At 42.1% G+C, this 14,701-nt stretch overlaps 1 protein-coding gene across 1 annotated transcript in view; it reads right to left on the bottom strand.

Annotated features, from left to right (window-relative positions):
- LOC147021819 (uncharacterized) overlaps nucleotides 1-14,701 on the bottom strand; it is a 389,465-nt gene that overhangs the window by 194,649 nt on the left and 180,115 nt on the right. The gene's annotated exons all lie outside the window — the stretch shown is intronic.

Below are 14,701 nucleotides of genomic sequence, written 5' to 3'. Positions count from 1 at the left end.
GAACCGTCGACGTCGGCGATAACTCCGCTCGGTTATCCCTGCAGCACGGAACGAGCCGCTTCAGCGGTTCGTGCCCGGAGTCGACCTGCGGCTTGGAACAACACCTCGGTACGCTACCCTGCACGGGTACTGAGGTATATCGACATTCGGCGATTCACCCTATTTTGCGCGGGTAGAATGCAGACTGGGTTGTGGTGAAGTTAAACCCCCACCCGTGGCTAGCTCCTTGGCGGTAGTTCCAAGAGGGTCACGACTGAATTGTCCGTTCCGGTGGGCGACGCATCGCGATTTCAGTTACGTGGCCGATCGCACGCTGGGCGGGCGAAATTCGTAAGAATATATTGCTTTAAAATTATTTGGATCAGACTTCCCTGCAATGCTTTATAAAAAAATGTCATTGGACTAGTCTTTGAAAAACGATAAATGTATAAACAGGAGAGCATTGGGTGGCTTTGACACCAACTCTCTGGTTGTATTACTGTTATATTGGACAGCACATGATCAAAAGTGTGTCGGTTTGTTGGCATAAAACACTTAACACAAAACACTCTATGGACCATATGAAACACTTTGTCAAATATTGTCCATATCTCAGGATTGTGAAAAAATAAAGGGTCCATCAATGCTTCAAAAGCATCTGAAACAGGCACTGCAAAGTCATTGGAACTTCAAATGAATGACATACACTCTTGAGATGTAATATCAAATCACCTGTACGATGAGCATTGTGGGGCCTTCAGTTTTCGTGCAGTGCTTTGTATTGCTTCAATCTCAAACCCGATTGTGAAGTTATTGACAATTTTAGAATTCACTATTACAAAACTGATATAACATTACAGTTGACAGCCAAATCAAACATGGAAAATCAATTTGTCTGTTGTTTTATTATGGCCTCGACTTTAATGTAATCTGACAGCAAGCTGCTTCATGTACCTAAGACGCTGTGGAATGGTTGATGAATGACTTCTGACCGCAGTTCTCTACAGTGTCGAAAGCTTACATCATCGATCGTGAAGGAAAACGTTAAACGCATGAAACAGACATCCAATGTGATGATAAGGAGACAACAGATATGAATACAAAGGAGATTGTTATGCTTAAATTATTTTGATTCTGCTTAAGAGAGCATCTATTTGAAATGTACTTGTGGAAAGAGGTACAAGAATGTCGTTAAAGACTTTTGTATTGCCAAACAACATGCCCATGTCTATATTATGCACCTTCTTAATAACAGAAATCACATTATGTGCTTACTTTGAAATAGAATCCAAGTAGCATTTTAACAGATAAGTTATCTATCTTCAGACATTTGGTTACTCCATTATTACTCTCTTCTTCCATAACCTCAACCATGATGATTTTTAAGATACTCAATGGGCTTCGAGGTATCGTACTTGCATTTTGGTTCTCAAATATATATTTGATTCCCAGCCCCAATGTAAACTGTGGCCTCAATGGAACACCCTGTTGGCCACGATCGTGGCCTGCGTCATTGTTCAACAATCTGTATTGTTTGTTCTGATGGCTGCCTCCTATGGTTGTCCATTAAACAATACAGACATTTTATTGTTTTTCTGAAAAAAATACCATGTGTTCTTTTTGCATAGTGGAAAGTTCAGCACTCAAAACAGTTAAATATCCCATGGTACCTTTCAAAAATTGTATGCCATTCTCTTCTTGTACACTGGCCAAATTCAGCTACAGGGGCACTGGTGTCACCAGCAGAATAGCAACTCAGTAATAATGCAACCAGCTCACCAAATTCATAATTCCATCCTGGTCAAATAAGCATTTGGTAGAAAATAAAATTACTCGACGACAATGGAAATGATAGAAGGACTTCTTCTTGATAATAAAACTTTAAAATGTTGTTTTAAAATTTTCTCTCCCTTTCAACTGTATTAAAGGAAAGTAATGTTCTCACAAATGAATGTGACCAACAAAGAAAAACATTGAATATTTTTACAAATTTCCTTCCCTCTATCACACACAGGTGCATCCATAACAGTGAAACCATTGAATCTGTAGACAGCGCCAGTCTAGACTGGTGATTGTACTGTAATATGTACATAGAGGGAGACTGTTACGCATGTGTGTGTTGAGTCTCCTTCTTGGCCGAGTGCTGTTCATAGTTTGCATGAAACCTGATTGGATCTGAGCCTGACTGTGGCACCTCCCTTTGCAAGTACTGACATGGTGGCAGCGTTTCATCGCACGCCTTTTTATAACAGTCTCCAGATCAAACCCAGCAGGTGAGTGTTGGCAAAAGGACTGACCTTGTGATCCTTTTGGTTTAATGGCGATCAAAACGACAACATCCGAAGATGGTGACCTCCAGTCGCGTGCCAAAGCAGTGGTGTCTCTCCAAAAATGAGATGATAACATCATTTAAATGCTGGCGAGAGAACATATTGTACGTGTTATTGTTGGATTCAAACTTTGCTCCATTCCTTGTGGACGGTATCAACTGGGTTAAGAAGTTTGCCCTTTCCCCACTCCATAACTTTACTGATGATGGTGCTGAGACTCAGAATGGCTGGACAGCACAACAGAAGGTAACTCATCTCGAACTAATGCATGGACAAATTGCCAATTTTTGTCCCGTAATCTTAAGGTCCGCAATTGTAAAGAACTCCCCCTCACTGGCTTCATTCTGGCAGGCCATTTGTATGCACTTCGGTTTCCAGCCGCCAGGATTTCATTTCCTCGATTTTGACTCTATATGCCTTGGGAGTGACGAACGCTCTGAGGATTTGGTCCAGTGACTCACCACATTCATCGATGATAGCCTGTTAAGAACAGATATCCCAATAACCCATCATGGTGAGTCAACATCAATCGATGAGTTGTCTCCAATGCGAGAAAACCTTATTTTGTTGACATGGCCTCACTTGATTCATCCAGATCTGACGCAGCTGGTCAAACAACGTTATGGGACTAATTTGAGGTCTCAAACATTAGCCTCAATCACACCTGAGATATCACAAGCCATGGACTCACTCCTTGCTGAGATTGCTTCTGCAGCTGATGTCAAGGTCATGAGGTCAGCTGTAACAAAACCATCCCAGCAAACCCTCTCCAATCTCCAACAGCGGTCACATCGATCCTCACCACAGCCATCTAGACCCAGTAGCAAACGATCACCCCCACACTGCCCCTTGTGCAAGGAGGAAGGTCACCCTGACGATCATTTCCTAAGTCGTTGTCGGTTCCTTCCAACTTAGGACAAGATATTATTCTCCAGCATTCATCAGATCTGTGGTGAGGACCCCGATGATGACTGTTCTGATAGAGACTCTTATGACCACACTGAGCCTTCATCACCTCTAGACACTACTACTACCCGAGCCACCCGCATATTTTCACAAGGCATGTGTATACCAACTGCTCACCCGTCCTATTCACTTTTTACAATGACCACGCGATACCCCTCATGCTGGACAGTATTTCCAAAACTAACCTTGTTTATGTGACCTTGGCCCATCATGTTGGCCTCCCAGTCTCAAAAAGTTTAGAACATGCTTACCAATCGGATGGCGTAACCCCCCTGAATGTCGTCGGTGAAACTCATGTTGTCTCAACAGGGTTGATCAATTTTTGGCACTTGACGCCTTGATTATATCAGACCTCGATGTTGATGTCTTTGCAGGAACTCTGTTCATGTCTCAAAATGACATTACTATTCGCCCACACATCGTCTCATTTGCATTGGTGATCATGATCGGTTCACGTATGGGTGATCTATCCCATAAGACAGGCAGAGTCTCTTCAATCCGCCGCACACAAGTTGTTCTACACTCCCCAGTGACTACAATCAAGCTATGGCCTGGCAAGTTCCTTGAACTTCCCCTTTCAGACATCCCCAGCACCATGATGTGTTCTGAAATCGCCATTGAGCCCAGTCTGACATCTCCTTGTATACAAGACTCGTTGTCGAGGCAGGTATAGCCCCAACCTGACATTGTGCATAGTGTATGCCACAGCGTTTGTATTCCTAACTGTACTACAAGTCCCATCACAATGAAGCATTATTCCTATTTAGGCATTGCTTATGTTACCCTAATCTCTGAAGTTGTGAGCCACCCTCCAGCGGTGTCTAAGTGTGTATCACCACCTTCACCTCATGCCTGTGTTGACACCATCCACATTTATCCTGACAACATCCTGGCAACAGATATTAGGGCGAATTCAACACTCTCCACAGTGAAGTTCACCGCTCGTGTCATCAGCAATATGGGTCCAACTCAACCCCCACAATGCAAGAGTCATCTACCCCAGTATATCCGATCATCCTCATCGACCTGCAGGCCAAGTTTGATGAGTTGGAGGCTGTCAGCCTGAAGATGTCGATGTCTGTGTGGAATATGTTAATCCCACTTTCCTCATCAAAAAGACTGGTGGTGGTTCCCAACTTGTCACTGCATTCACGGATGTTGGCCATTACAGTGAACCATTACAGTGAACCACATAACTAATGCCTTGAGTGCAATTCACTCTCCTCACCATTGGTAAAGGATTGACCAACGAGGTCAACGATTGACCATATCCTTGCTCTTTGGGTCCTCACTGAATTCAGATGTGTGTTTCGGCAGGGGCTGCTTGCAGTCTGTGTTGATGTCTGCAAAGTGTTTGATTCAGTGAATCGGGATGCCCTTTGGAGGATTCTTGGTCTTCGTGGGGTGCCACCAAAACTGATCAATCTGATGCCTGAACTCTACTCTGGTACTGAGAGTGCTGTGAGATGTGGTGGTACCATCTCTCACTTATTTACAGTTGTTACTGAATTATGTCAGGGGTGTGTACTTGCCCCCATATTTTTCAGCGCTTGTATGGACTGGATTCTGGGGAGGATGTTGGAGAGATCAAGCTGCGGTGCATTGTTTGGGAATGTCAAGATCTCTGACCTTGATTTCACAGATGATGCAGTCACCTTTGCAGAAACTCGAGATATCCCTTTTGGGGCCCTCAAGGTGCTGAATGAGGAGTCAGAGTCGCTGGGATTATGGGTTTCCTGGGTCAAAACTAAGATCCAGGCTTTCATTAAAATATTGGGTGCTGCTAACTTGTCTGTACCTGTTTGTGGTAATGATGTTGAGGTCACTGAGAGATTCACTTACATTGGCAGTGATATTCATGTCTCTGCTGGCTGTGAGCCAGAGATCAATAGATGTCTGGGTCTGGCCTGGGGAGTCATGAATTCACTGGATCATGGGGTGTGGTGCTGCCGGTACCTGTGCGGGAGGACGAAAGTCTGAGTCTTCATTTCCTTGGTGCTTCCAGTCTTGCTCTATGGATGTGAGACTTGGACCCTGACCAGGGATCTGAGATGGAGACTCAATTCCTTTGGTACCCGGTCTCTTAAGAGAATCCTTGGCTATCACTGGTCGGACTTTGAGATTTGTTAATGAGACTCAAATGAGATTTGTTACCTGCATAGTCCATGAGCATTAGCTGCGGCTGGATTGAAATGTGGCTCGTTTTCCTGACGCTGGTCCTGCTCATGAGATTCTCTCAGCGAGGGAGCCTCGTGAGTGGAGGAAGCCAATGGGCCTCGTGGTTGATCAGCATCTCAAGGAGATACGGATGGGCCATCTGCATCTGCCTGGGGGATGGCCAGATGGAGGCCCCTGGAGTACCGGCGGAAAGTGGATGTAGTGACACACTGCTCTGGCACATGCTCCCATACCTGAAACTGACCTGACTCCAGATACGGTGTCGTGCTGCTGCATTTACATCTGTTGCTGACCTTCATGTGGACTTCACAAATAATGTTTTTGTTCCTATTGTTAGGTGTGTGTTATAGTTCTCACTGTGTTTTGTTTTTTTTTGCAATGCATTTCCATTCAACTTGTCTTATGGTCCATTTGTAATAGCATGCATAACATGTTAAGGCCCAGTCACGCCTTGACGTTTTAGCCAGGAATGGCAACGTAAAAAAATGCATGTAAAACGTTGGCGTATGCTGAAGTTTTGCGTTTTTTTTAAGTTTTGGTCGTATTCATAACGTGTTGGTCTATGCATAACGTATTAGTAACGGGCACAGAACGTTTCGTTGTGTTAAAGATAACTTATACCAATGAATGCTTAGCCTGCTGTCGGCGTTCACAACCTATGCCCAACGATAGTTTAACTTAGTCATAGTGCGCTGCACGTATCGCCGACGAACTCGTGGCGTTCTCTGTTAAAAACCTGCCGCTCGCCGATTTAAATCATAACTGCCTGAAAATTGGAAGTGTCAACATCGCAGTCACACCTTGACGATTTAGCCAGCGTATGCCGACCTATGAAAAATGTGTTTAAAACGCTGGGACACGTCGAATACGGTATGGGTAAGTTGTGTATACGTTAGCAGCACGATGAAAAACAATGAAGTACGCTGGAATATAACGTGGTGCGTCGAGTACGTCGTGAAATTTCAAGCATGCTGAAAATTTTACGACGTACTCGACGTATGGCTCACAAGTTCCGCATATGCTGGCATAAGTTCCCGGCACGCTCCGCAATAGTTTACACACGTCGGCCACACGTTACTTGTAAGTTACTCAAAAGTCGAAACACGTCGAGGTCATGTTTAGCATACCCAAAACTTAATTTTTAACCTACGAGTAACGTGCTTTGAACCTATGAGTAGCATGCTTTGAACCTATGTGTAACGTATCTCAAACGCACATTGACGTGTGTAGACGAATTTGATTGACATCTTCCAGACGACCACAGAACTTACTGAACGTGTTTCTAACTTACAGCTACCGTATAATGGCGTATTGGCAGCGTTTAGGGGAATTGGTATATACAAATAGGCTTCACAAGAGGAAGCCGTCAGTGTTCCAGACTCCATGTTGAGTAGATGTCAGTAGCAGTGGCAGTAGCAGTAGTAGTAGTAGTAGTAGTAGTAGTAGTAGTAGTAGTAGTTCGGGAGAATTTAGTGATGTCGATGTTAGTAGTAGTAGCAGTAGTAGTTCGAGAGAATTTAGTGATGTCGATGTTAGTAGTAGTAGTAGTAGTAGTAGTAGTAGTAGTAGTAGTAGTAGTTCGAGAGAATTTAGTGATGTCAATGTTATTAGTAGTAGTAGTAGTAGTAGTAGTAGTTCGAGAGAATTTAATGATGTCGATGTTATTAGTAGTAGTAGTAGTTCGAGAGAATTTAGTGATGTCGATGTTGCTAGTAGTAGTAGTAGTACTTTCAAGTAACGTGTTGCAAAGTGTGAACAATGTTCGTGTAGCGTGCTTACAAAACGTTACTCGTAGGTTAGAAATAAGTTTCGGATACGCTAATCATTACCTCGACGTGTTTCGACTTATGAGTAACTTACAAGTAACGTGTTTCAACGTGTGTCAACGATCGCGTAACGTGCCTACAACTTATGGCCAGCGTAGCGGAACGTTTGAGTCATACGCCGGCATACGTCGTAAAATTTCAAGCATGAAAAAATTTGAGGAAAACCCAAAAGTTCAACGTTTAAAGCCAGCGTACTACCACTTATGGCAGTGTTTTTCAGCGTGGTCTTAACATATACAAAACGTACCCATAACGTATTCGATGTGTACCAGCGTTTTACACAAATTTTCCAAAAATCGGCATAAGCTGGCTAAAACGTCAAGGTGTGACTGGGCCTTTAGTGAGAGATTCCAAAGGATTGTAAAATTCAACTGAATGATCTGTATTGAGGATCACGAATACAGAAATTTGACGAAACATACAAACATGATAGTATATCAATTATCGAGACACTTTCATGTGTATTGTGATGTTTTATTCAGTCTATGCACACCATCCAATCGATCTTGTCTATTTGACACATTTGCATTGTGAGAACAGGCAATTTCATTCAAAATGGATGTTGTCATTTGATTAACGTGAATTTCTTAGTGCCTTGCCTTCCAGAGACTAAATCATTACATTGACTTGGCTCATCTATCGTTTTACTCTTATTTGTCACCCAAAATATGGAAAGTAATCAAACTTTGACTTTGGTATTCACCCTCCTTCATGCCTTCCCTCTCTTTGGACAGATCATCTATGAAAACAGCTCAAGGCAAGAAAGTCTGTCTGAGATCCATCTTCCCCTTCAAAGCCTGACTTCCTGAATAATTACTTCCTCCTCCAGCCCTGGCCTCAGTCATCCTCACCCCCTCTTCATAAACATGAAAAGCAATAAAAAATAGAATTTATCAATAACATAGATGTGATGTCTGACTCATTCAACATGTGTTGAGCCAGTCTTTTCCCATCAAGTGAGTTGTTGGATCAATATACAAATGAAAATAGTCAAGGCCACAACAATGTTCTCCATTTCGGACCACGATTGAATTGGGTTGCTTGTTTGGGATTAAATTTTGCTAAATAAAGATAAAGTATCTCGTGTTGAGTTCGACAAAGTTTTCATGGCCAATTTTGTATAAATTATTCCTTAAAACAAAGCTTATCTTGAATCGTAAAATGTACAACGAAATACTGCGCTGTGCCTGCATTATCAAAAATGTATGGAGGTTATGTTTTCACCCCAGTCTGTTTGCCTATCTGTGAGCATGGTATATGCCTGGTGTTTGCTTAATGGTTAGGTGCTGGACTTGGGATCTTTACATCCTGAGTTGAAATCCCACTTGGCTGTTGAAATATTACCAGGTGGGGTTGATTCTGCCTGCCATCCTTCTGAGGTCGGCAAAATGAGTGCCAGCATGCTGATATCCTGTGACAGAGTGGCGACCTGTCCAGGATTGAACCCAATAGCCAGGGAGACCGCTTAGGCAGCACCAACGCTCTGCACAGAGTATGCTCCCAATGGTTGGATGGAGCATGGTATCTCAAAAAGTTATGAACCGATTCGGATGAAACTTGTTGGACAGGTTGGGTGTGTGACAAGGACGAATTGATTAGATTTTGGTAAAGGTCCGATTCTGGAGTCGGATACGATAATTTTTGTATTAATTAATTAATTCTTCACCATTCAGAGATAGGCTCAATATATCGTGCTGTATAACTATATATAGCATGATATCTCAAACAGTTATGGACGAATTTGGAGGAAACTTGGTGGATGAGTTGGGTAGGTGGCAAGAACAAACCGATTAGATTTTGGTTTTGGTCCGGATGCAGATCCAGCCTATCACTGGGATACAAAATGTAAACTCTTCAGCATGGCAGAGGTATGCAATATACGGAGTGCAGTTCCAGTTATCTCTGCCACTGAAGGTGGACAGAGGTTATGTTTTCATCCCTGTTTGTCTGTCTATCTCAAAAATCTCAAAAAATTATGTACGGATTGGGATAATACTTGGTGGAGAAGTTGCATGTGCGACAAGGCCGAACTGATTCGATTTTGGTGGAGATCCGGATCCGAATCCAGATATGAGGATTTTTAAGTTATTAGTTCCTCGTGGAAGATCTCCAAGTCTTACTCACGTTGTTGTTCTTCATCTTCTTCTTGTGGACTTTTTTTGTTTCACAGCCTACAGTTTTCATCGAAACTTCCTGAAACTTGGTATATATATGTAAAAATACCCTGCGCAGACAGTAACCATCTCCGATTTTGAAAATTCCTCCTAGAAAAAAAGTTATGACGTCAAAATATCTCTGCTAATGGAAATCGCCTAAAAATTATCCCCGAAACTAGGCAAGCTTTTTGAATTCTGTTTGCGGGAATCGAACAGGGCATTATCAGTGATGAATTACCGCACATATGATACATCACTATGACATCATATCAATTTTTATGATGTCATTCCTATTTTTTGATATTTTTTGTTTCACAACCCAGAGTTTTCATCGGATCTTGGTGAAACTTGCCATGTATATGCAGAAAGCCCACGCGCAGCTAGTAACCATCTCCGATTTTGGAAATGCTTCCGAGAAAAAAGTTGACGTCATAATATTGCCGCTAATGGAAATCGCCTATACCATTATCTCCGAAACTAGGCAAGCTGTTTGAATTTTGTTTGCAGGAATCAAGCCGGGCATTAGAACAGATAATTTATCGCAAACCTGATACATCACAATGACGTCATATTCGTTTTTATGACGTTATCATTACGAGGACGAGGATCTTAGCTCATTTGAGCTTTTAAAAAAGTTATTTGTTACACATAAGAGCCGGGGCCAAAATCGAAATATAGCATATTTCAAAAAGTTGTGGATAGATTTGGACAAAACTTGGTGGATGAGTGGGCAGGTGAAAAGAACAAGCCAATTCGATTTCGGTTAATATCCAGATCCAGATTGGCCTATCAGTGGGTGACAAAACGTAAGCTTTTCTGCTTGGTGGAGGTATGCACTCTACGAAATGCCATTCTAGTTCGCCCATCCCCCACACGACGGGATACGGGGTGGTTTTACAATCGTGTGTGTGTGTGTGCTGCAACCTTTTTACCATTTGAGCTTTTATCAAATTTTCAACAAAGCTTTATTCTGAGAAAACGGAGAGGACTAATAATTTGGGCAAAAGGTCAGTCACATAAATCGTCAATTTTCATCCAATTGACTTGAAATTCTAATTTACATATTGGGCCACTGAATTGGTTCAACAATCAAAAGCTTGAAGCCAATTGTTTGTTTTCTTTGGATCATAAGGTCAAAGGTCAAGGTTGCATAAAATTGCCAATTTTCATCCGATTGACCTGAAATTTTAGTAATTTGCATATTGGATCATTGAATTGGTTCACTAATCAAAAGCGAAGCAGATTGTGTTTTTTTAGATCAAAAGGTCAAGTGTGCACAAAATATCAATCCATCCATCTCTCCATTGGGACCATACTCTGTGCAGAGCGTTGGTGCTGCCTAAGCAGTCTCCTTGGCTCTTGGGTACAAACCTGGACGGCTCGCCACTCCGACACAGTACACCAGCAAGCTGGTACTCATTTTGCTGACCTCAGAAGGATGACATGCAGAGTCATCCCCATCTAGTATTAATTCAACATCCGAGTGGGATTTGAACTAAGGATCCAAGGATCCCAACTCCGCCATCCGAACCATTTAGCCTAAACCAGGCATAACATTTCAATATGTCATGTGTAAGTGACTCAATTAATCGAGTGTAACATGTGTTCTGTCGAGTTCAAAAGAACAAAGGGCAAGGTCACAAAATCGTCAATTTCTATCTGATTGACTTGAAATGTGAGCATGGTTTGCATATATTAGGTCACTGAAGGTTATTGTTTTTGCGGTCAAAAAGTCAAGGTTCCCTGAAATCGTCGATATTTTCGAAGAAGAAGAAAAAAAGAAGGAAGAAGGAGAAAGAAGAAGAAGAAGAAGAATTACAAAGCGGATGCAGATGGGCTATGCATTTTCAGATGCTTTCTCGTTTGTTTTGTTTTTACATTTATTTTACAAGAGTTCTACTTTGTCATTTCTACCCGAGTTAATGATGCTAGAATCCCAATTCAAATTATATATTCCTTTTGATGTGTTCATTCCCTACTGCCCTTATGCTGTACAGTGAACATGATATATGTTCAAGCTGCTCCTTTCAAAAGACACACCATGGCATATTCTTTTTGAACGATACTATGGTTTCGGTAACGTCAAAACGTACAGACTGGACAGCAGGCTTCACTTCCCTCTCTGGATGATGGTATATGCTTTGAGATAAAGAGCCCCCCCCCCCTGCAAATACTTCCACAAAACTGTGAGTTTTCAGTTAATTCTGACTCCGGAGATCATGTCGATAGGTAAATAGCAAACGGTCTAGCAACGAAGCTCTCTTGAAGTTCTCTTTTTTTGAAATAAAATTTGAAATTTTTTGAATTTTTCTTGAAATAGTTCTCTTTTTTGGTGAAAGACAGATATGCTTGTAAGTCAACTAATATAGTGATGGATTCCCTAAACTTCCTTCGATTGGCTGAATATTTGATGCAAATGCCATGACTTACATTGGTAAAGAAATGCACTCGAATGTTTGGTTATCAAGAAGTACTTGAGTTTCCAAGGATACTGAGAAATCTTTCAAAAGACAGCAGAGAGAAGCAAATGCTAACTGGATTTCTATGGGCTGGTAGGATAGCCGAGAGGTATATACACACCACCGAGCTATCTAGACTTAGTTTGAATCATGACCCAGGTATGAACTACCATCCTAGTGTTTTGCATGCATGGGGAGTGAGCATCAATGTGTGTGCCATACCTTGGATAGACGTTAAACCGGGCGCCCATATGCCAGCATCAGTTGGTGGACGTTAAAGATGCCACGATATCCTTTGCAAAAAGACACAAGATATCGCAGCTATTCTGGCTAAATTAAAATTCCTGCACTCTGAGTCGAGTATCACGCATTGGAGTGGCGACAACAGATGCTGGGGATTGTAACCCAAGACGGAATGAAACTGCCTCGGCAGTCTTGTGCGCCTAACGGTGCGAGGAGCTTAAACATAAATAAAGCAAACAAACCCCCCACTGGCTTCCTACACCAGAGTACTCTCTATTAATTCCCTTAGAAGGAACTTCAATGCAGGTCATTAATAAGGCCTCCCAAAAAGTTTGCACTTTGGGAGCTTGTCCATGCTCTATCCTTTTTAAATGCTGAGTGTCACGCAAGGATGCAGCATGTACCATTTTTTTAAATCTTTGGTATGACAGCCCACTCAGCCCGAGGCCAGGGTTTGAACCATAGACTTCCCAGACTCGGAGCAGACACTCTATTAGTCAATTGGCTCTAAGCTCTCCAACCATCTTGCCATGAAATCTGCTTATTACCATATTAATCGCCAAGGCCTCAAGCAGTGCAGGGCAAAGAAAATTTTGATTTGGTCAAACGTATTTGCATTATTCACATGGATAAATGTCCAGACAAAGTAAGGTCTTGGTGACTGACGAGTTGTGAGTCTCAGCTGATTGCTTGTGCCACACTTGGCGCACTGTGATTGGCTCCGTACAAGTGACGTCGGCACTCGTTGACTGCACCTGTTTCTCAGTTCTTCTTCGAGTTTCTAAAAGAAAAATTGAGCGACAAACAATGCAACAAAAAGTGGGTCTGTATCCCATGTGCTTGTTTGTGGTACTAACTGTTGCAGTCTGTGCTAGTTTGTAGAAGTTAACTTTTATGGGTTAAGATTTTGGATGAATAATTTGAATTGTGTTTGCAAATATATAGTTAAACTAGCAGAGGTACCCACACCTTGTGCAAGAGGGAATTTAGTTTCGATATAAGGCGAAATAAAAGAAAAATACCTGTTGATCATGCAGGTTTTTTTTAGTTTTTAAGTTAGGAAGCCCTTGTTATTTGTTATTATTTTTTTATTTTCAAAATGGCCTCCGGATTTTCGTTCCCGACAAATCATGTACCTGGCACACCAGTGTTTTACCTCCACACCCCCCAAAAAAGAAAAATATGACACGAGTCACGTACTAGACATGTAAGTCTCACTAAGCCTATTAAAAAAACAATACACAGTTCTAAACAAATATATCATAAATCTATGGAGACATACAAAAAATAACATGTACACTTGGTGCATATTAAAATGACTGACTATGCCATCTTTCTATGTACATCTCCAGTAAACATTTAATACACAGATTTATATATGTGGTATGTAGGATGTGGACTCAACTCGGTAGAGTAGAAGTTATATAATCTCAGTATCGACATGGGGAAAATGATCAATTCAAAGAATGGTGCAAAGGTCATTCACGAAGATATGGATTTTTAATTGGTGCAAAATGCTTCGACATACCCGTACATCCTTCCTTTCATCAGTTCGTCAAAAATGAAGAAGAATAAAAAAAAAAAATTAGTGTTGTGTTAATAACAGTTTTCGCGGGTAGTTGAGTCAGTTTTTTGAAAGAAGCAGAGCAAGGCCTCGTGATAAGTTTAGCGTGATGTCAGTTGGGGCCTCGGGAGTCTGGGGGTGAAGAAGGTTATAAATAGAGAGCGAAGGAGAAAGGATGAGGAAGACGTAAAATGTCACAGTTGCTCAATGTGGGCCACGACAACAATCGGGGAAGCAGAGGATTCTTATTGTTGGAGGAAATGTGAGGAAATCGTCCACTTGAGGAAGGTTATTTCTGGGTCGAAGGAACGCATCGATAATTTGCAAGTAGCAGAATGTGAGAAATTTGTAGATAAGAGTTGGTGACGGTTGTGGAGTGAGGTTGCTGAGGGTATTGGAAGTGGTAACGGTGCAACGGGTGCGGGCAGTGGCGGAGGTGCGGTGGTGGAGGTGCAGCGGGCACAGGTAGTGGCGGCAGTGCAGCGGATGTGGGCAGTGGTGGAGGTTCAGTGGGCTTGGGCAGTGGCGGGGGTGCAGCAATATAAATTGGTAGACATGAGGTATTGGAGAGAGTTTTTGTGTGTGATGAGATTATTAAATATGTAGATTCTTCATTCTGCAGGAAGGATTGTCGACACAGAATTCTGTGTAGTTTTGAAGGAGCGGGAGTTGGGGACATTGAAGGAAGGGTAAATTATATTGCATCGGGTCACAGCAGGAAGAAGTTGGTTGTGGTACACCTAGGTGCGAATGATGTAGGGAAAGTTTACTTTGATGATGTAGGGAAATGATGATTAATGATGTAGGGAAATGATGTAGGGAAAGAGGTTTTGAAAAATAGATACAGGATATTGGGTAAGCGGCTGAAAGCAAAGGGTTGTGAGGTCATGATTCCTGGGATCCTCCCAAGATGAGGAAAAAATATATAAATTATGAGCAGAGTAATAGACGTCAACCAATGACTGGAAGAATGGTATAGGGAGGAAGGTTTTAGATTTAG

This window comes from Eptatretus burgeri, chromosome 8, assembly GCF_056783735.1.
Source record: "Eptatretus burgeri isolate ZD-2024b chromosome 8, Ebu_testis_v1, whole genome shotgun sequence".
NCBI lineage: Eukaryota > Metazoa > Chordata > Myxini > Myxiniformes > Myxinidae > Eptatretus > Eptatretus burgeri.
The sequence above is the reverse complement of the archived record's forward strand: the minus strand, read 5'-3'. Positions and strand labels throughout refer to the sequence as shown.